At 46.9% G+C, this 20,803-nt stretch overlaps 1 protein-coding gene across 1 annotated transcript in view; it reads left to right on the top strand.

The window, feature by feature from the left end:
* Positions 1-20,803, top strand: part of BTF3 (basic transcription factor 3) — a 128,025-nt gene that overhangs the window by 17,429 nt on the left and 89,793 nt on the right. The gene's annotated exons all lie outside the window — the stretch shown is intronic.

Genomic DNA, 20,803 nt, shown 5'->3' with positions numbered 1-20,803 from the left:
CCCGACCCTGGAAGACAGGCCAGAGGCTCTGTTGTGGGGACTACACCCGGCGGCAAGAGCACCCCATCTCCCCACACTAAACACATTCCCTGCGGTGATGTGTCAAGCACACGCCGAGATTCGGCATCTAGGGGCAGATCTGCGGATTCGCTGACCTCTGGGCACTCCCAAGAGTCGGTCGCCTCATGACAGACCCCAAAAGACTGAAGACGCTGCCCAAAAATCTTCGTCTACCGAACGACGCGGCAGAACACCATCCCGACCACCGAACGTCAAAGGACGCGGCGAAGGCCCTTCCCAATACCGAAACTCAACCTGTGTCGTCAAACTACTCCTAGTTCGAAAAATCCTCTAAGTGCTTTGATCATAGGGATAAACAAAAAGACGAGGATACGTCCCACAAGGACAAACCTCAGAGTGAAAGGCCTACCCCTAACACGGATACTTTATTGGAAATAAAAGATACCGTACAGGAGGATATTGAGGGCACTTTAAGTGAAGCCCTGCATAACAAAGCCCTGCCTACATCTGCTGTTCCTTGCCCAGGCATTATTCCCAGTTCTGCCAAATGGTCAGCTCTGGACATAGTTATGTCCAGAATGACTTTCTTTGCTAACTTCTTTGAAGAGCACCCTCAAGCCTTTGAGAGCTTACAAAATGCACCTCCCACTGATCAGGCTACCACTTCTCGGCCCCATCAATCATCCCAGCCATCAGGGAAAAGATATCTCATCTCTTCTGATCCTTACGAGACGTCTACTGTCAAAAAATCTTGCATGCATGTAGACACAGAAGAAACTCCGTACTATGACGAAAGAGGATGAGGGGGATAATACACATTTTAAAGTCTATCCAAAAGAGTATCCAGCCTTCTCTGGAAACGCCCAACCAAACAGGGGCAGTTAACCCAAGAATATAAAAGGTATTCTGCCCGGCCCCATCTGACCCCTTGTACAAAACAGCTTAAGCCAGACTCACTGGTGGTCACAACAACCCGAAAGAGAGCTGGTGCACCCTTTGCCTCCTCCGAAGCTCCACCAGACAAAGAGCAAAAAACTCTACACCATGGGTAGGAAGGTGGCTACTTCTGCAGCTTACCAAGCAAGAATTGCCAACAATTCCACACTGTTTGCAAGCGATGACTACTAAATGGGATGAGGTTACTGCCCTAGCTGATGCTGCTCCTGAACCTCTAAAATCCAAACTTGCTGTCGCAGCCGAAGGCATGGTCACTGCCAGCAGCCTGCTTAAGAACAACCTGGACGCGATGGATCATTCAGGACGCGTTATCGCAGAAGGTACTATCCTTAAGTGCCATGCCTGGCTTCGACAACTTCCGGTTTTAAAATAGAGATTCGGGCAACCTTACTCAATATGCCAATAGAACCTAACGTGTTATTTGGCGAAGCAGTGGAGGATGCTTTAAAGTCAACCAAGGACGAGTATGAAACACTCGTCCCTTGGTCAACTCACTAATAAACAGACCAGACAAATGGGTGGAAACTGTGTTCGCTGCTTTCGCGGCCAAAATCAAAGAGGCTCCAGTTACAGCCAAAACAAGAATACAACTGGGAATTGCAACCAAGGACAAGCGTCCCAAGGTCATCCTAGAGGCTACTGCAGAGGTCATGGCCGGGGGAGACCCTTCACTGACAGAGGTGGAGGAAGGCCTCCCAAACAATTATGCCCCACTACAGGTCACACTCCAATGCCTCCCCAGTCAGGGGACGGAGTTCAAACTTCACCCACGCATGGGAGGGCTTAACCACAGACAAGTGGGTGTTATCGACAGTAGCGGGAGGTTATTGCGTGGAGCTCCTAGAATCGCCATCAAACCCCCCTCGCACCTCCCCATGCCAAAGGAAAACGTCAAGAGAGGAAAAACTCCTCTTGATAGAGGAAGTCAACGCACTACTCCTCAAAGATGCCATCTAGATCGTGCCGTCCAATGAGGTAAACAAGGGTATCTATTCAACATACTTCCTTGTACCAAAGAACGATCTAACAATGCGCCCAGTATTAGACTTGCGCCTTGTGCAAATAAGTAAAGCCACAAAAGTTCTGCATGACTACGCTACAAGAAGTAATCCCTCTGCTAAAGCGGGGGGGATTACATGGCAACATTGGATATGAAGGATGCTTATTTTCATATTGCAATGCTCGCAGCGTACAGAAGACTCTTGCGGTTCACAGTAGCGAACCAGCACTGCCAATTCAAGGTGCTTCCCTTCGAATAGCCTTGGCTCCAAGGGCATTCACCAAAGTACTGGCGGTGGTGGCAGTACACCTGCGCATGGTGCAATCCCAGTGTACCCCTACCTGGACGACTGGCTGATCACAGGAGAAACTCCCCATCTATGCAAACTAAACACTCATCCATAATCTTCTCCATCAATTGGGCTTCTCAATAAACGAGAAAAAGTCTGGTACCAAGTACATCGACAGTTCCTAGGCGCTGTATTAGATACCCAAAGAGGCTTAGCCTTTCCATCCATGGAAAGCGTGCTAAACATGCCGGTCTCCAGGTAAGCGTACGCAAAACAATGCGATTACTATCCATGATGGCATCGTGCATTTATCTAGTCCCACACGCACGTCTGCGCATGCAACCAATGCAGGAGTGGTTGGCGAAACAATGGTCTCGGGCAAGTGGTTATTGGGACAATCTAGTGGTCGTTTCGCCAACACTGGTAAACCTACGCTGATGGTCGAAAGAAAACCCTTCCACGATCCAGAGGCGCAAGCGGTTGTGACAACAGACGTCACTTTCCGTGTGAGGGGCTCCTTCCCTTTATCACACAGCACACTGTCTGTGGACACAGGTCACTGCACAGAACCATATCAACCTACTCAAACTATTAGCAGTACTCAAAGCACTTCTTGCATTTGAGATGCAAGTGACTAACCAGTCGGTTTTAATTCTGACAGCACAACTGCCATTTTCTATATCCACAAACGGGGGGCACACTCTCCAAATCTATCCAAGTTGGCACAAAGAATATGGAGGTGGGCACTCAAAATGGGGGATATCCCTATCCTCCCAACACGTTCCAGGGGTACTCCACACTCTAGCAGACTCTCTGAGCAGAATTCCCCTACCATAGGAACACTAGAGGCAACTTCACTCAAGCGTCGTAGGCCACGTCTTCTCTCAATGGGGTTATCCCACACTAGACTTTTCGCTACAAGAGAAAACAAGCAATGCCCATACTTTGCGTCCAGGTTCCCCCAGCCAGACTCCCAAGGGCAACGCCCTATGGATTAACTGGTCAGGGAAGTTTGCTTACGCTTCTCTCCCTCCCTCCCTGTTCCCCCACCCACCTCACCATTAATGAGCAGGATTGTGAACAAGATGCACAGTGAACAGATGACGCTTGTCCTAGTTTCTCCTATGTGGGCGAGACAACGAGGGTATCCGCATCTGCGCAAACTGGTGATGTGCGATCCCATCAAGCTCCTGTAACTAACCAACCTGTTAACCCAACACTGGGGAACAACGGTACATCCTCAGCCACACACTAACTTGCCAGCATGGCTCCTGAAGTCAGAGTTCGGACACCTTAATCTACCACAGTGGTTTATGGATATCCTCAAGGAGGCTAGAAAACCTAACGCTAGACACTGTTATTTCGACAAGTGGAAGAGATTTGTAAAGTGGTGCCAGTCCAAACAAATAAACCCCATAGAATGTACTACTACTCACATTCTCAACTATATGCTCCACTTGTTAGACTCAGGGTTAGTATTCAACTCTATAAAGGTCCACCTGGCGGCCTTATCGGCTTATAGCACCTCTCAAAGCAAGATATCGTGGTATTCCAGTCATTAAAGCGTTCATGGAGGGAGTCGTCCACCCTCCTATTTCAAACCCACCACCAGGATGGTGCTCTTTCTCACGACCCACCGCCTTCTCCTAACACTGCTCGCTAAACTATGCATGGCATGTGATCCATGCAGATTCCACAAGCCTCAGAAGGCATACATTACTCACCGTAATCTTATTTCTGATGCTTGTATCTGCTTAGATTCACATGCGCCCACCCGATGTTATGAGCTTTCTGTCTATATCTGCTTGGATACAACTGTACTCGCATTACACTTCATGCAACCTCATGTCAGAACAAAACAATCAGACCTCGACGCGTGAAGGACCATGGGTACAGTGGACGTCACACTAGGGATAGTATTATTGGCATGTTCTGTCGACTCCCTTTTTCGAATTTCGAAAACAACTGTAATACTCCGCAGCTTCCACTAGATGTGAGCCTATGCATAGCATGTGAATCTAAGCAGATACAAGCATCAGAAATACGATTACAGTGAGTAATGTATGTGTTAATATGTATATAGCTAGCAATGGATCTGTCGCTCGCATTCGATCTTGTGTACAGATCAATATTGTCTAAATTACTATCCTTAATCTACTTGCATGAAGGCTCCAAGGTGCAGGTTCGCCTGAACAGTAATGGCCTCCTCTCATTCCCGATATAAAAACCTTGCAGCAGGGATGCATCTTTGCACCTGCATTGTATAACGTCTGTATGTGCATGTGGGAAGAAACTTGCAGAAAGCATCCTTTATTCCTCCAAAGATTGAGGGGATTCAAGTGTGCTGGTGTGCGTATGCTGGAGATTTGTTTATTAGTGGATGAAACACCCGTGGGTCTTCAACATCCGATCACAACCTTTACAAACTATATTGGCTCTAATGGCCTAGTAATGTTCATAAATCGGTCATCATGCGCTTTAGCACCCGCAAAAACCCCAACCCATACAGTTGGTTTCTGAATAAAGTACATTTGGAAGTAAGAACCTCTATCTGGGATTCCCCTTTGAGAGCACTGATAAATGCCAAGTGTGAAATCATCTTCTCTATTGACATCCCAAATAAGGGCTGTAGAACATACATTTTGTGCATATTCCTGGTTGTTTTTTTTTTTTTTTAAAACAAATTTAAAGTAACAACAATTATGTTACGGCCTAGAAATATACTGTATTAGTGGTAGTCTAGACCTTGCTAAGACAGTCTAGAATTTAAGAGCGATAATGTCTACCAAAATGCATACCATTATTTGCTTTGAGGTATGAACTGGGTTTACAATCTCTTCGAAGTTTAGTAGAATGAAGATCCCTCTCCCTTGTCTAGAAAGCTGATTATTAATGAGATAAATAACCTAAATCATGATCTGGGATTTCATCTGAGGCAAGGTTCCTAAAAGGTCCATCTTTGTATCAAAGTTATCAGGATTGTCCCAATCTCTCTTCGAAAAAGTCTCGTGTGATAGGAAAACACTTGTGGCCAATCCACTTCGAGTCAAATGACTACTGCAATATATGGACTGGGCAGCTTCCACGCGGGCTGCTTCTAAATCAACTCTCTATCACCACCTGGTTTCCATTTCAGAGACATATTTGACAAACTTTGCTACTAGGAAGTGGTGACTCGTATTGGATTTAGATTGAACATACTATTAACTGGAGAAATCTTGGGATATTTGGGGCTCTTTGCCAAGAGGCTCGATTCCCTGTAGACACTGTAATGATGTAACTGTTAAGGAAACTCTAAGACATTTGCTTTTGGATTGCCCCTCACGCGTATTTAACCGAATGTCCAGTTTTGGCAAATTTGTTCACAATCTTGAGAGTTGATTTGGACTCGATATGGTTGAATATGCTACATGGAACATCGGTTTCCCTCAAGATTTCAATTGTCGTATTTCTATCGGAGGTTTGTGGTTTAAGTGTAGCGCTGAACACTAATTGATCATCTCTCAGAATGTATTTTTGGACCTGGGGTTGTAAAGGGGAAGGTACTGAGATTATTGAAAGGAAGCGGAATGCTAGAAATGTGTAAATGTATCTTATTTATCAACTGGGTTCAATTGAAAGCCATATTTTGATTGGATTCACTCTTTTAATTAGATGAATACTTGAGCATTATATGTTTAAGTGTACGTTTTCTGATAGTTTTTATCTGGAAAAGACCAATAGGTAAATCTTTTAAATTTGATGTATAGAAATGCGAAAGAACGTTTAGATGTGTCAAGGGGCTTGTTGAGGAAATGTTCTTGTGATTTCGTTTATAACTCAGATTTTTTGGGGGGAATGTATAATGTCTGTAGAATAGCTTTATTGTAAATTGTCTGCATTAGCTCACCATGTTCGTGTGTTTTTCTTTTGTATATTCAATATTTATTAATGCATTTGTAAAGGTTTTCTAAAGTTAAAACCAAAAAGAAATGGAAATAAATTAAAGTAGCATTGCTTCCTGAATGCCTTCCATTGCATCCACATCTGCTGTACATAATTTGACTCTCAAGGGCAGTTTCAGAGTGGACTTCACCAAATTATCCCCAGCATATTAACTCCTTCAATAGTGGTTTCAGCCAGCTTTGCAAAAATCAAGCAAATACAATCCGGGGGGGGGGGGGGGGTTCTCGAAACTAAAACTGGATTTCAACCTTGCGCTTTCCCCTTGACCTTCTCAGGTGTGCGTCCATTCAGTGGATCCTGGCAACGCATTTACGTTTTAAAGAATCTGCGTGTTGTATATTGTTCACCCGTTGTTGGATTTTGATCTTGTGATTGGCAAACCCCGCCCTCCCGCTTCAATGGGTGTTGCATGTGGAGGTTGAAGATGCCTGGTGTGGGGAAAGTTTGCTGTTGCAGGGCAGTGGGTGGATGTGTTGGGTGCCCATTTGGTGGAATGTCTGCATGTTGGTGAGGTGGGATGCAAATCATTACAGGACATCTTCACTGGATGCAGGTGGCTAATATTTGTATTTATTATAATTTATATAGCGCCTAACTCCAAAGCGCTTTACAAGATGAACAAGTGATTACAACAAGCAATACTTGACATTGAATCTAAACCAGTACAAAGAACAATTTACATTTATGATGAGGCTATGTACTAATAGAGGGACAGAAGGTAGGGGGGAGTGGGTAGAGGTGTTAGGTTGTGAGAGAGGAAACCATTGGTGCTAGGGGGAGTGAAAGAGATCAGATTTTAGAGAAGTGCGAAATAAGGGATAGGAAGTGATGGAGCGGACAGGAAGAGGCAGGCTGTTCCAGTGGAAAGGAGCAAGAAGTTGGAAGGAGCGGAAACGGGAGGGGTGACAGGGGGGAGGTGGAGTAGAGAGAAGGAAAAGATCTGCAGAACTGAGAGAACGAGTATAGAAAGAGGGAAGGGAGGTGTAACGCTCACCTGATTCCCGTAGAGGCGCCGGTCTTGACTGGGCGTATACCGTATCTTCAAAGGTGATGTGTAACACACGGCTGGCTCTTTGGGCTGGACCTCTGTGCACTGTATGTCTGCCTCGAAGGGTAAGATGTCTTAGGTAAGTGAACGCCGTGCTCTCCATCTGCCTCGGGGCAGGGTGCTGTAACCAGTTTCTTCACTGGATAAGGGGAGCAGGCCTCTTGACTTCAGAGGACTGCTGTCCGTTTTTTACTGCACGAACGGTAAGTTTCGAGTAATTCTAATGTCTTTAAAGTCTTTAGTAATGATGTTTCTTGTTTTGCAGGGTTCCGGCGATGGCGGATGACGGGCTGAAGTGAGTTGAAGATGGAGCCCGTGTGATGAATAGAAGCGCCTGGAAGCACGTAAGTAAGCGCTTGTTGCCTGCTTCACGATGCGCTCTAACTGTCTTTTTATTTTGCAGGTACAAGTTCGGAGCGGCTGCAGGGTGCCGGAATACCCACTGGGTTAGATGTGGAAAGGAGTAATGGCACGTGAGTATTAAAGTTCCCCAATGTCTTTAAACGCATCTTGTTTTGTCTTTCAGATGCGGGATGCAGCGCCGAAGGCCTCCGGAGCGTGCGAAGAGTTGGTAAGCTTTTGTCTTTCAGATGCCGGAATGCAGTGTGAAGAGTAAGTAAGCCTTTGTCTTTCAGATGCCGGAATGCAGCGCGAGGCGTTGGTGACAGCCGATGGACCAGGTAAGTGAAGAGCTGTCACTGAAGACCGTAATGCTAACCTGTTCTTTCTTGTCTTTATAGGTGTTGCTGAAGACTGGATTCAGGATGGTAAGCCTTTTTCCTTAGGCCCAGGATCAGATGCAGAAGACACGATGAGCGTTCTGCTGCAGAGGATGCAGAATAACGCAAAGCAAGATTCATCCATCGGGTGTGGTTTAAATAGCCTCCTGTAGTGCTTACGTGTCTCCTTCCACAGCCACGCCTAGGTAAGAAAAGAGTTCCTGCTTTCCAGAAGAGTTCCAGTGTTCTGAATCTAGGGAGTGGCTCCTGCCCCACCCAACAGGAAAAGTAGTTCCAAACAGAAGAGGATCAGAGGCTCAACTGGCAGGCAAGTAAGCAGCATGGTCTGCTGCAGGTAAGTCCACCCAAGCATTATGAGCCCGGCGCTTCCAGCGCTGGGACTGGGCAGATTTATGAGCCTGGTGCCACTGGCGCCAGGACTGGGTCCAAAAGGTCCCAATTGGGACTGGTTGGCACTCGGAACCTGGGTTATGGATCTGCTTCCAAGGGAGTTGGGAAAACCCTGACCTTTTGGAAGCAGAGATCATGACAGTACCCCCCCCCTCAAGGCCCCTCCCAAACCGGGCTTCTCCGGGGGTTTTGGCTTGTCAGGAAATGTTCGGTGAAATCTTTTGATTAGGCGAGGAGCGTGGACATATTCAGCAGGTTCCCAGGATCTCTCTTGGGGGGCCGTAGCCTTTCCAGTCAATTAGGTAAAATAGTTTAGATTTGGAGATCTTGGAGTCCAGAATGCTTTTGACTTCAAACTCGAGTTCTCCATCAACTAGGATAGGTTTTGGAGATTTAGTTAGTCGGGTTTGAGGTTGCACGGGTTTTAATAGAGAGACGTGGAAGACCGGATGTATCTTCATGTGCGGGGGCAAGTCCAACTTGACCGCTACTGGGTTTACTATGGTAGTGATGGAATAGGGACCAAGGTATCTTGGGTTGAATGTGCGTGGCCCTTTTAGAGGTAGATATTTGGTGGATAACCAGACTTGATCCCCTACTTGATATTGAGGGGCTTCCTTCCGATGTTGATCTGCTCCTTTCTTGTATTGTTCTTTAGCCCTTTGAAGGTGAGAAACAGCTTCCTTAAAGGCTTGGGTGATTGTAGAATGCAGGTAGTCTACTGCTGGTGTTTCAAGATCTTGGAGGGGATCCAACTCCGAGGTTCGAGGGTGACTGCCGTACAAAAGAAAAAATGGGGTTTTCCCAGTTCCCGAATGGACAGTTATTGTAGGCATATTCGGCTATCCAAAGGATGTCTTTCCAAGTTTTTTCAGTTTGTTGCAGCATTCAGCGTAAATACTGTTCCAGAGATTGATTGGTCCTCTCGGTTTGTCCGTCGGTCTGAGGGTGGTGACTGGTCGATAGTCTCACATCAAATTGAGCCGACCGACAGCAACTTCGCCAAAAATGAGAAATAAATTGACTACCTCGATCCGAAATTAGAACCGAAGGAAAACCGTGCAGTCGGACGATGTTTTCGAGAAATTCTCGGGCCAGAGTTGCTGCTGTTTGGCAAGCCTTTGAGCGGAATGAAATGCGCCATCTTGGAGAATAAGTCCACGATTACTAGAATCATATTGTATCCGGAGCATGGAGGTAGATCGGTGATGAAGTCCATAGAAAGCGTATGCCAAGGGCGAGGTGGGATGTCAATAGGGCGTAAGAGGCCTGCTGGTCTTTCCTTTTGACTCTTGTTTTGGGCGCATACTCCACAGGACATTATAAAGTCTCTGATATCTTTTTTCCAAGACGGCCACCAGAAGTAGCGCGTGATCTTTTCTGAGGTCTTGGCCATACCGGGATGTCCTTCCATTAAAGAATCGTGATAACAAGAGATTACTTTTTTCTGTAAATCTGTGCTGGGTAGGTATAATCGTTCTTGGAAATACAATAAGTTGTCCTTTACTGCAAAGTCCTTTCCCTGCAGATGCCAATTCTGTATGTCTGCTGGAGTTACAAGTTGCCTGGCTTTATCCTTAACTTCCTCTATGGATTCTGTGGCGATTACACCCAGAATTCTTTGTTCGGGAATGATTGGTACAGGTTTAGGGTTGATCAAGTGTTCTTCCACTCCCATCCGAGAAAGGGCATCAGCTTTACCGTTCTTTGTACCAGGTCGATAGGTAATTATGAAGTCAAACTCGGCAAAGAATAATGCCCAACGGAGTTGTCTAGAGGATTGGGCTTTTGCGGTTTTCAAATATTGCAGGTTTCGGTGATCCGTAATCACAGTAATGGTGTGTCGGGCCCCCAGCAGATAATGCCGCCAAGCCTTAAAGGCAGACTTGATAGCCAGAAGTTCCTTGTCAGTAATCGTGTAATTGATTTCAGGAGGCGAGAATTTGCGGGACCAAAATGCCACGGGATGCAACTGATTGGTTACCGGGTCCTTTTGTGATAGAACTGCCCCCAGAACTGCCCCCATGGCAAGGCTTGAAGCATCAGTTTCCACGATGTAGGGGAGTTCGGGGCGAGGGTGTTTTAAGATTGGTGCAGAGATAAATTTAGTCTTCAAATCCTGGAAAGCTTGTTCCGCCTCGGTAGACCATTCAAAACGTTTGTTTTTCTTTAACAAGGCAGTGATGGGCTGGACTATTCGAGAGAATTCGGGGATAAACCTGCGGTAAAAGTTAGCGAAGCCTAACATGCTTTGCACACCTTTTACGGAGGATGGTGATGGCCATTTGAGAACTGCATCGACCTTCTTTGAATCCATACGCACTCCGCCAGGTGATAATATGAATCCCAAGAATTCAACTTCAGTCACGTTGAAAACACATTTTTCCAACTTAGCGAAAAGTTTGTGTTGACGCAATCTTTCGAGGACCATTTTCACGTGTTTCCGATGTTCAGATTCCGATGAAGAATAAACGAGGATGTCGTCAATGTAAACAACAACACATACATCTATGAGCTCTCTGAGGACATCGTTCATAAAATATTGAAAGGCGGCCGGGGCATTGCAAAGTCCGAAGGGCATGACCTGATATTCAAATAGCCCATACTTGGTGCGGAAGGCCGTCTTCCATTCATCGCCCTCTTTTACTCGTACCAAGTGGTAAGCTCCTCTAAGATCCAGCTTTGTATATATGCATGCTTTTCTGACTTGGTCCAGGAGTTCAGGGATCAAAGGTAACGGATATCTATTCTTAACGGTGATCTGGTTCAGGGAGCGATAATCTATACAAGTTCTAAGGTCTCCTTCCTTTTTTTGGAACGAAGAACAAAGCTGAAGAAGCAGGAGACTTGGAAGGACGAATAAACCCATTTGCCAGGTATTGATCCAGGTATTGTCGAAGGTGAAGGTTCTCAGGCTCTGTGAGGGCATAAATTCTACTACAAGGAGGAGTAGATCCAGGTATCAGGTCTATCTGGCAGTCATAAGACCTATGAGGAGGTAGAGAGTTAGCCTGATCCTTCCGGAAAACATCTTGGTATTCTAGGTATTCGGGAGGTAACTGGGGAGTCTCTGAAGAAATTGCTGCCAGTGCAACACCAGGTGGAGGGTGACAAGTAGAGACACATTCTGGAAACTGGACCGTTCTTGCTCGCCAATCGATCAGAGGATTGTGTTTCTGTAACCAAGGTATTCCTAAAATAATCTGAAACTGAGGGGCCTTGATCACATCAAACACGATCTTCTCATGGTGTCCATCTTGACTTACTAGCGTCACCTCTTGGGTGGTATGCGTTACTGGCCCGGAGACTATCTCCGTACCATCCACCGTAGTAATGACGTCCTTTACAGCCTTGGGACAAAGAGTTAGATTCATCCTCAAAACCATTTCATGATCCACATAATTGCCGATGGCACCGCTGTCGACGTAAGCTTCAATTGCATGTAATCGATCCGGATTATCAGGGCTAATGAGGACCATAGGTATCACGAAATGCGAGGTCACGGAACTGGTTTTCACGCTCGGCAAGAGGACCTCTATTCTTGTCGGGCGAGGTCGTTTCCCTGCTCAGAGTTTGTAACTTTGGTAACTGCAGCTCCTACTGCCTTCTTGGCAGGTTTCACCGGACAGTCTCGAAGAAAGTGCCCTGAGTTTCCCCAATAGAGGCATAATTGCAACTGTTTTCTCCTTTCCCGCTCCTTTTGTGTTAGAGGACCTTTCAGACCCCCTATTTGCATGGGTTCCCCGGAGTCTACTCCTTTGGAAGGAGTTGGCGGTTTGGAAAATACTCGAGCATCAAACTTGGAACGATCTGCCTTCCTGTTCTGCAGTCTGTGATCTATTTGAACTACTAAGTCTATATAGTCCGAACAATCTTGTGGGGGATTCACTACTTGGGCTAACACATCTTTGAGCTCTCCACATAGACCTCTATAAAACAGCGTACTCCTTTTGTCCTCAGGCCATTGAGTTTCCACTATCAGTCTGTTGAAAGACGCAATATAAGCCAAAAGGTCTTGATTACCTTGTCGCAACGAAAGAAGCTCATTGTCCAAGGCCTGCCCCTGTGAATGTCTTGCGAACAGTTTTTCCATACTGAGCTGAAAAGCTTGAAAATCATGGAGGACCGGATCATCTTGATTTACTAGAGGGATCGACCAGTCTGCCGCATTGCCACTAAGGTACGAAAGCTACTTTAGCTTGATCAGTTGGAAAGGCTGCTGGCCGGCATAAGAAATGCAACCGGCACTGATTGATAAATACTGCAAACCTCTTTGGGTCACCAGAAAATCGTTCGGGCGGAGCCAGAGGTACATTCCCAGGTAGGTTGATCTGCACTGGATTCATAGAGGATGTAGAAGGAAGATTTCCCCCAGATGCGGGTAACGGGGTCTGTCCGGCTTGTGACTGTAGCAATTGTCTAGCGAGATCATCTGTTCGCTCCTTGGAAATAACCAGTTCCCTTCATAGAGCGTTAGTTTCCTGACGGGCTGCATGCACTTCTGCCCTTAGTTCCCCAAGTAACTGGGCTAGCTGGTCTGTATCCGAGGTTTCCATAGCGCCTGGACGGGAGTTTTGTGGTAGGCTTTGCGTTCTGTAACGCTCACCTGATTCCCGTAGAGGCGCCGGTCTTGACTGGGCGTATACCGTATCTTCAAAGGTGATGTGTAACACACGGCTGGCTCTTTGGGCTGGACCTCTGTGCACTGTATGTCTGCCTCGAAGGGTAAGATGTCTTAGGTAAGTGAACGCCGTGCTCTCCATCTGCCTCGGGGCAGGGTGCTGTAACCAGTTTCTTCACTGGATAAGGGAGTTTCGAGTAATTCTAATGTCTTTAAAGTCTTTAGTAATGATGTTTCTTGTTTTGAAGGGTTCCGGCGATGGCGGATGACGGGCTGAAGTGAGTTGAAGATGGAGCCCGTGTGATGAATAGAAGCGCCTGGAAGCACGTAAGTAAGCGCTTGTTGCCTGCGTCACGATGCGCTCTAACTGTCTTTTTATTTTGCAGGTACAAGTTCGGAGCGGCTGCAGGGTGCCGGAATACCCACTGGGTTAGATGTGGAAAGGAGTAATGGCACGTGAGTATTAAAGTTCCCCAATGTCTTTAAACGCACCTTGTTTTGTCTTTCAGATGCCGGAATGCAGTGTGAAGACCTCCGGAGCGCACGAAGAGTAGGTAAGCCTTTGTCTTTCAGATGCCGGAATGCAGTGCGAGGCGTTGGTGACAGCCGATGGACCAGGTAAGTGAAGAGCTGTCACTGAAGACTGTAATGCTAACCTGTTCTTTCTTGTCTTTATAGGTGTTGCTGAAGACTGGATTCAGGATGGTAAGCCTTTTTCCTTAGGCCCAGGATCAGATGCAGAAGACACGATGAGCGTTCTGCTGCAGAGGATGCAGAATAACGCAAAGCAAGATTCATCCATCGGGTATGGTTTAAATAGCCTCCTGTAGTGCTTAGGTGTCTCCTTCCACAGCCACGCCTAGGTAAGAAAAGAGTTCCTGCTTTCCAGAAGAGTTCCAGTGTTCTGAATCTAGGGAGTGGCTCCTGCCCCACCCAACAGGAAAAGTAGTTCCAAACAGAAGAGGATCAGAGGCTCAACTGGCAGGCAAGTAAGCAGCATGGTCTGCTGCAGGTAAGTCCACCCAAGCATTATGAGCCCGGCGCTTCCAGCGCTGGGACTGGGCATATTTATGAGCCTGGTGCCACTGGCGCCAGGACTGGGTCCAAAAGGTCCCAATTGGGACTGGTTGGCACTCGGAACCTGGGTTATGGATCTGCTTCCAAGGGAGTTGGGAAAACCCTGACCTTTTGGAAGCAGAGATCATGACAGGAGGAGAGGTACAGAGGGGCAAGACCATAGAGGGCTTTGAAGACTAGGCATAGGAAGTTAAATTTGAGCTGGGAGTCGAATGGGAGCCAGCCCTGTGAGTTAAGAGGAGATGGAGTTGTGAGGTGAGAGGAGGCAGAAGGAGCTAATGGCAGAGTGGTAGACAGATTTGAGGGGGGACGGATGTGGAGGGGAGTCAAAAGAGGAGAGCAGTAGAAAAGTCTGGAGGAGATTAGGGGTTTAGTGTGTGTGTGTGTGTGTGTGTGTGTGTGTGTGTGTGTGTGTGTGTGTGTGTGTGTGTGTGTGTGTGTGTGTGTGTGTGTGTGTGTGTGTGTGTGTGTGTGTGTGTGTGTGTGTGTGTGTGTGTGTGTGTGTGTGTGTGTGTGTGTGTGTGTGTGTGTGTGTGTGTGTGTGTGTGTGTGTGTGTGTGTGTGTGTGTGTGTGTGTGTGTGTGTGTGTGTCAGTCAAAGGCATCATAGCATGCTACCGTAGAACAGTTTGCGTGCTGCGAGTGTTGGTCCAATCTTCCTAATTGATGGCCTTCAACTTGATTTTGTCTAGGCAAGTGTGGGGTGTGTTCGGCGTTTCAGATACAATGGCTGTTGTCTGTGATGAACTAGTTAGGTTATTCACTTTTTTGGGGAATCGTTAGTTCTGGAAGGAGTTGGTGCAGCATTTGAATGTCTAGAAGAGGGCCTTACTTTACTTTTGTTGGAGGCTTTGGTGATGGTTGAAGGTCAGGAGCTCACTTTGGTTGTCAATGTGCTGTTCCTACATGACGAGTGATTATTTTCGGGATGGCACGGTCGACCTGTAGTTGCGATTTGTGCCAGATCTTTTCCAGGTTGCATGTTTGCTGTTGAGCGGTCTTGTGAATACCTCGGCGCAGATTGTTTGTCTATTGGCATTGTTTCAGTTGTGTGTTCTGGTGTAGGCTGTGTAAGAGTATAGTTTGGTATAAATTGGGGTCTTGACATTCGATGAGAGGTAACAAATGGAGGCCAATTATCTATATTACAAAGTTTAAGCTAGGCACGGAAATGACTAAATATATTCTGGCGCTTGGTCTAATTTTTACATATCTACATCTGGGCTTGATGATCGACTTTGCTTTTGGTTCTTGCGAATGTCTGTGGCCACACACCCTTTGATTAAATTAGGCGGAGTAACTTTAGACTGGTTACCATTTATTGGAGCCTGCTGATCAAGATTTACTGATGGAATATTTGTGTGGGGTGTGACAAATGGAGAGTGAGGCTAGGGAGGTCAGCCTGCTTAGCAAGACCGTCCCTAGTGGTCTGGGCAAGTGGGGATTCAATGGGAGTGACTCCCCTCGAAGGGACAAGAAATTTTATTCCCACCTAAGAAATCGACGTTGATGTCCTCTGTCTCACCGAGACATGGTTCACAGCCAGCTGTGGTGTAGCCCTCCTCTTCCCTGAGTGGATCCCTGCCTCTCTCATTCGCACTCAAGTTTACTCCTCGTTTGAATGCCTAGTCTGCAGGCTTTCTCTTTCTCTTCTAGCCACTCTTACGGTTACTACTCTCTACCGGCCCCCTGGTCAAATCACCTCTTTTCTCCGAGTGGTGACCCCAACTTTCATCTTGATTCTACCTGTCCCTCATCTTCACTCTTTCGCGACCTCTGCGATTCACTCTCCCTCGCCATCCTTCCGTCCGGCCCGACTCATTTGGCTGGCCACACACTTGATGTCTTGATCTCATCCGGCTCCCCTCTCTACAGCCCTTACGACTCCTCTCTCCTGGAGTGATCACTGCCTCCTCTCCTCTCATCTCTCCATCTCCCCCACCCCTCCCAAGCCAAGTCCACTCCTAGTTTGCCACCCACCTTCTCAGATACCCGGCCCATGAAGCGTGTGTCAGTCGAGGCCTTTGCTGGAACCTTCTCCCCACCCTCCTTCACCCCAGGCTGTTTCACACCCTGACACAGCACTCTCTCTTCTCTACTCCTCTATTTATGCTACTCTTGATACCCTTGCCCCCGTCATGATCTGTTGGAAGTCCAAAGCCAAGTGCAATTCTTGGTATGACTCTGACCTATCTACACTTAAACAGAAGTGTAGGGCGGCGGAAAGGAAATGGAGGGCTTCTTGCTCATCCTCTGACAAACTGGCCTGCCGCCTGCTCCAAAGGAAATATGGACTTGCTGGCCACACTAAGAAGAGGGTCCACATACAAGCCCGCGTCTCTGCGGCATCTAACAACTCGGCTGAACTTTTCAAAATCTGCAAGGAGCTGGCCAACCCTGCTGCAGTCTCCACCCCTCCTCTCTCCTCCCAGGATCTTTGCATTGCCCTTGCCTCTCACTTTATCTAAAACCCAAGGCATCCTGTCCACCCTCTCCTCCGCTCCCCCTCCTCCTCAGCCTGCTGACCCTCCCTCAGCTACCCCTCCCCCTTTCTCCTCCTTTCCTCTTTTCTCCCCTGATGAGATATCTAGACAAGTCCGATCTATGAAAACCTCATCAAAACAGGTCCATCCCTGTTCCTCTAAAACCATTAAGGACCATATTGACAACCTTGCGCCGGCCCTTGCTGATTTCTGCAACCTCTCCTTTGCCTCTGGCTCTTTCCCCACCCCTCGTAAACACTCCCTTGTGCATCATCTCCTCAAGAAATCCACTGCTGATCTGTCATGTCCGGCAAACTACTGCCCAATTTCCATTACTTACTTTTTGGACAAGCTCCTGGAAAAGCTGGCCATCTCTCAGCTTAATCTCCATTCTGACTCTGTTGGCTCCCTCCATGACCACCAACCTGGCTTCCGAGCTGCCAGAAGTACGGAAACTGCTCTCCAACCTCGATTCTAACATTCCTTCTGTCCTCATCCTACTTGACCTCTCCTCTGCGTTCGACACGGGCAACCATACCACCCTGCTCAATCGTCTTTGTGACAACCTCTGTATCACTGATCAGGCTCTGGCCTGGCTGACCTCTTTTTCTCTCTGATCGACCCTCCCAGGTAGAACTTGGGTCCTTCCTATCTTCTTTCTCCCTCTCCATGTGGTGTCCGCCAGGGGTGTCTCCTCTCGCCCTGGCTGTTCAACCAATACCTGGCAACTCTCGCTTACTGCATCTCAATGTTCTGCTCAATTTTCCAGTGCTATGCTGACAACCCCAACTCATTTTCAGGCTTCCTTCAGCCTCCTCTCCTTCCCTCATCTCTGATTGTCTAATCGCCATTCAAAATTTGTGTGCTGCCAATGATCTATGTCTAAATGCCAACAAGACTGGTACACCATCTCCATAGTTTCCTCTCCCTCTCTGGCCGGACTCCCTTGGCCCGCCTCCCACCCCACTTGCCCGGCTAAGAACCTTGGGGTTGTCTTTGACTCTACACTTTCCTTCTCCGCACACATCGGTCTCCGAAAAATAACTTTTTAGTTTACCTCCTTAGAGGTACTCTGCCTTTCCTCTCCTTCCCTCAAAAGCTCACTGTCTCCCAACCTTTGGTTCTTTCCAGACTGGATTACTGTAACAGCCTCTTACTAAATCTACCTGCCTCCACTCTCCGCCTTCTACAACGAATCCAGAACAGGACTGCAAGACTTGTCATTGGCCTCAAGCCCTGGGATCGTATCTCTCCAGCCTTGAAATCTATTGGCTCCCAGTGGATGCAAGGATTACATGTAATAGCCTCTGCATTGTCCACAAGGCTTTCTGGGGCCTGGGTGCAAAATACCTTTGTCTATCCCTCCGTAAATACCTCCCCTCTCGAGCCCTTCGCTCATCTACTTCTAACTCGCTCAGGGTTAGTCGTTTTGCAAAAAAACGAGCTGGGGGTAGATCCCTGTTTTCGGCTGGTGCCTCCCTTTGGAACAGCCTCCCGGCCACCTTGAAACATGAGGAAAAACATCTTTGGTTCCGGAAACTTCTCAAGACCTTCCTCTTTGCCTCTGCCTTTGTCCCCCTTCTCCCCTTTTGATCTGTTTCTTCTCATGGCATTGTGCACCTGGCCACCCTCTGTTCTTTCGGGCCCAGGTACCTGCTCCTCCTGCCCTGCCTCCAGGCCACCATCTGCACTAGGGTTCTGTATCTGTAGCCATACAGTCCTCCTCCCGCTTTTCTTCTGCACTTATCAGATATACCTTTCTGACTAACTTTCACCTGCCATTTGCTGGCTGCACTACCATGGTTTAAAGCCCTTATTTATTATTTATTCTATTTAATATGTATTTGTTTTCTCTCCTCTGCTTTGCACTTTCCACTCCCCCCGTCCCACCCCCTCTTTCCTTGCACTTCCCCCATTTTCCTTTCCCATGCACTTGCGCGGTCTTAAATGTCACTGGGCCTAGTGAGATCGCTGTTTTTTTTCTCTCCCTTGTTCCCCTCCCTTTTTGCCTGGTCGCGCTCTGAAACACTTGTGTATGAGCGCGATATAAATAAAATATAATTTCATTTCACATGGAACTCCCTATGCCAGCAACACTATCTGCTTATATGGGATTGCCTGTAGCAACAAGATATGTGCCTTCCACTCCATTGGATCTAATATGACATCTGAAAGAAAAATGGAACGCCCCTTTTCAACGGGTACTTGTATATAACAAGGGCGAACTGATCAGGGTGGGAGGGCGAGAGAGAGCCATACGCAGGGGAAGCCCTCCGACGTAGTCTCGTCTTGGAGCAGTGTGGAGCCCCAAAGCCCACGAGGTAGAGGACGCCACAGAAGGATGCTGGAGGTCCGATGTAACGCACAGTGGGGAAACCACTGTTGGGACATAGTGCTGGAGACTGTCCTATGTGGTGGCGTGCCACGGGAAAGCCGTGGTGGGCCCGATCAACAATACTGAAACCATAAAAGGAATTGGAGGAACAAAACCTCCCGTTGGTGACTTACGCGGAGCAAGCAGACGTTACGAGACTCCAAAGCAAACCTTTCCTGACGGCAAGCCTTGTGAAGGTACCAGGGTGGATAAGGAGAGGACAGGCAACGGGGACTATATGCATTATATCTGAAAGTAACTGGAATATTGACTGTCGTGGAAAAAGCACACACCTATATATTGTGAGGCGCTAAGAAAGTTGCCAAGTATAACTGTTGATAAATACTGTAACCTATTACTTGGACTTTGAGAAACCCTTTGAATTAGGCTCAAGTACCAATCCCAGAGAAAGTGAGAGGAAACTGGGAGAAAGGCCCCAGGAGTGGTGTGGATGCAGAACCCCAACCGAGACAGTCGAATGGCAAGAATCTTGCACTTCATCCTTTTAATGTGAGTCCTTAAGAGATTACAGACAGACTGTCAGAAGGACATTAAGGATATTGATAGGTTTCACAAACTCTGGTATATCGACCTATGAATATGTACCATCAGCTGCAAGAGCTTGTGAAAGAAAATGTGTAAACCTGCATAAATATATGCTCTTGAGTTGTTTGGACTTCCAGACTGGTTGTAATTGGATTCACCTTGAAACAAAGCCCAGCAATCCCAGCTAGAGGGAAGGTGCCAGAAGAGATGTATTCCGCCCATCTTTAGTTAGTAGTTCTAGTGGTAGTGTCGGGTAGAAGTAGACTTTGGAATGTGGCCTTTTGATTTGTACTTTTGACTAAAGACAAGAACCCTTAGTTTGGGTAGGTAGGGACCATTCCTTTAGCAATGGGGCAAGTTGGGTGTTTTTTGTATTTCAGTAAAAAGCCCAAGAATTGTCCCTATGTGTATCTGACGACTCTCGGTCTGCAACAGGTGGCTTGGTTTTCCCAGTCATGCCTTTGCCTGGTCTCGTTCTCCAGCTCTGACAGAAGTAGTCTAAATAGCTGCAATATGTAAAGTCTTCCATAAGTGCATAGAAAATATAAGACGCAAGCAAAAAGCTCCTAGCTTCACTTTGTAGCATGGAAACTACTTCACAACTCTAAGTACAGAGATTACTGTGTAGATTGGCTTTTGCCACAAATATTCTAGAAGGATAACTCATGTAAATTGATCAGTTGTTAAAATGTATTTTAACCTAATGCAATATTTGTTAAGCATCTGGGGGATAGGAGAGGTCTATAATTGTCTATGGAATATGCAGTAACAACGTAGCTAGGAATGTGCAGATTTTAAACTGGAGCAATTTAAAGGTGGGTTTGGATTTGCCAGATTTGTATTGCTTGCCTGCTGCTCTAGAAAGGATTGTCTTTCGTTAAACCGTCCTACAGGCGTGTATTTTTTCTACGGGTACTGTTTTCTGTAGCCTTGCCCTACTGAGTATAGCCTTAAACTCTAGAATCGGTTCAAATGCACCAAATACTTTGCATTAAAATAAATTATGAATTAGGTGTAAGGATCCGTAACAAATGTGAAGGGAAGCAATCATAGATTTATTAGGTAACTAGTTGTACGTGGCTGGTACCAGTACGTATGAATTACTGCCCCTGCGTTATGTACTTTTTTCATTTTTTGCCACCACTTCCCTAAACGGACATTTAAAATCCAGCGTCCAGCTAGGTTCATGAATGAATTGGAAACTGCGAAAACTAACTTGTTGAAGGCCCATGGAAGATTTGTTCAAACTGCATCCTTTTGGCTTGCATACATTTTTTTTTGAGAATGCTCTCTAGTGTGTTCTGGTCCATAAT

The sequence above is a fragment of the Ambystoma mexicanum genome, chromosome 6p (assembly GCF_040938575.1).
Source record: "Ambystoma mexicanum isolate Mex_15411 chromosome 6p, UKY_AmexF1_1, whole genome shotgun sequence".
Taxonomy (NCBI): Eukaryota; Metazoa; Chordata; class Amphibia; order Caudata; family Ambystomatidae; genus Ambystoma; species Ambystoma mexicanum.
The sequence above is the reverse complement of the archived record's forward strand: the minus strand, read 5'-3'. Positions and strand labels throughout refer to the sequence as shown.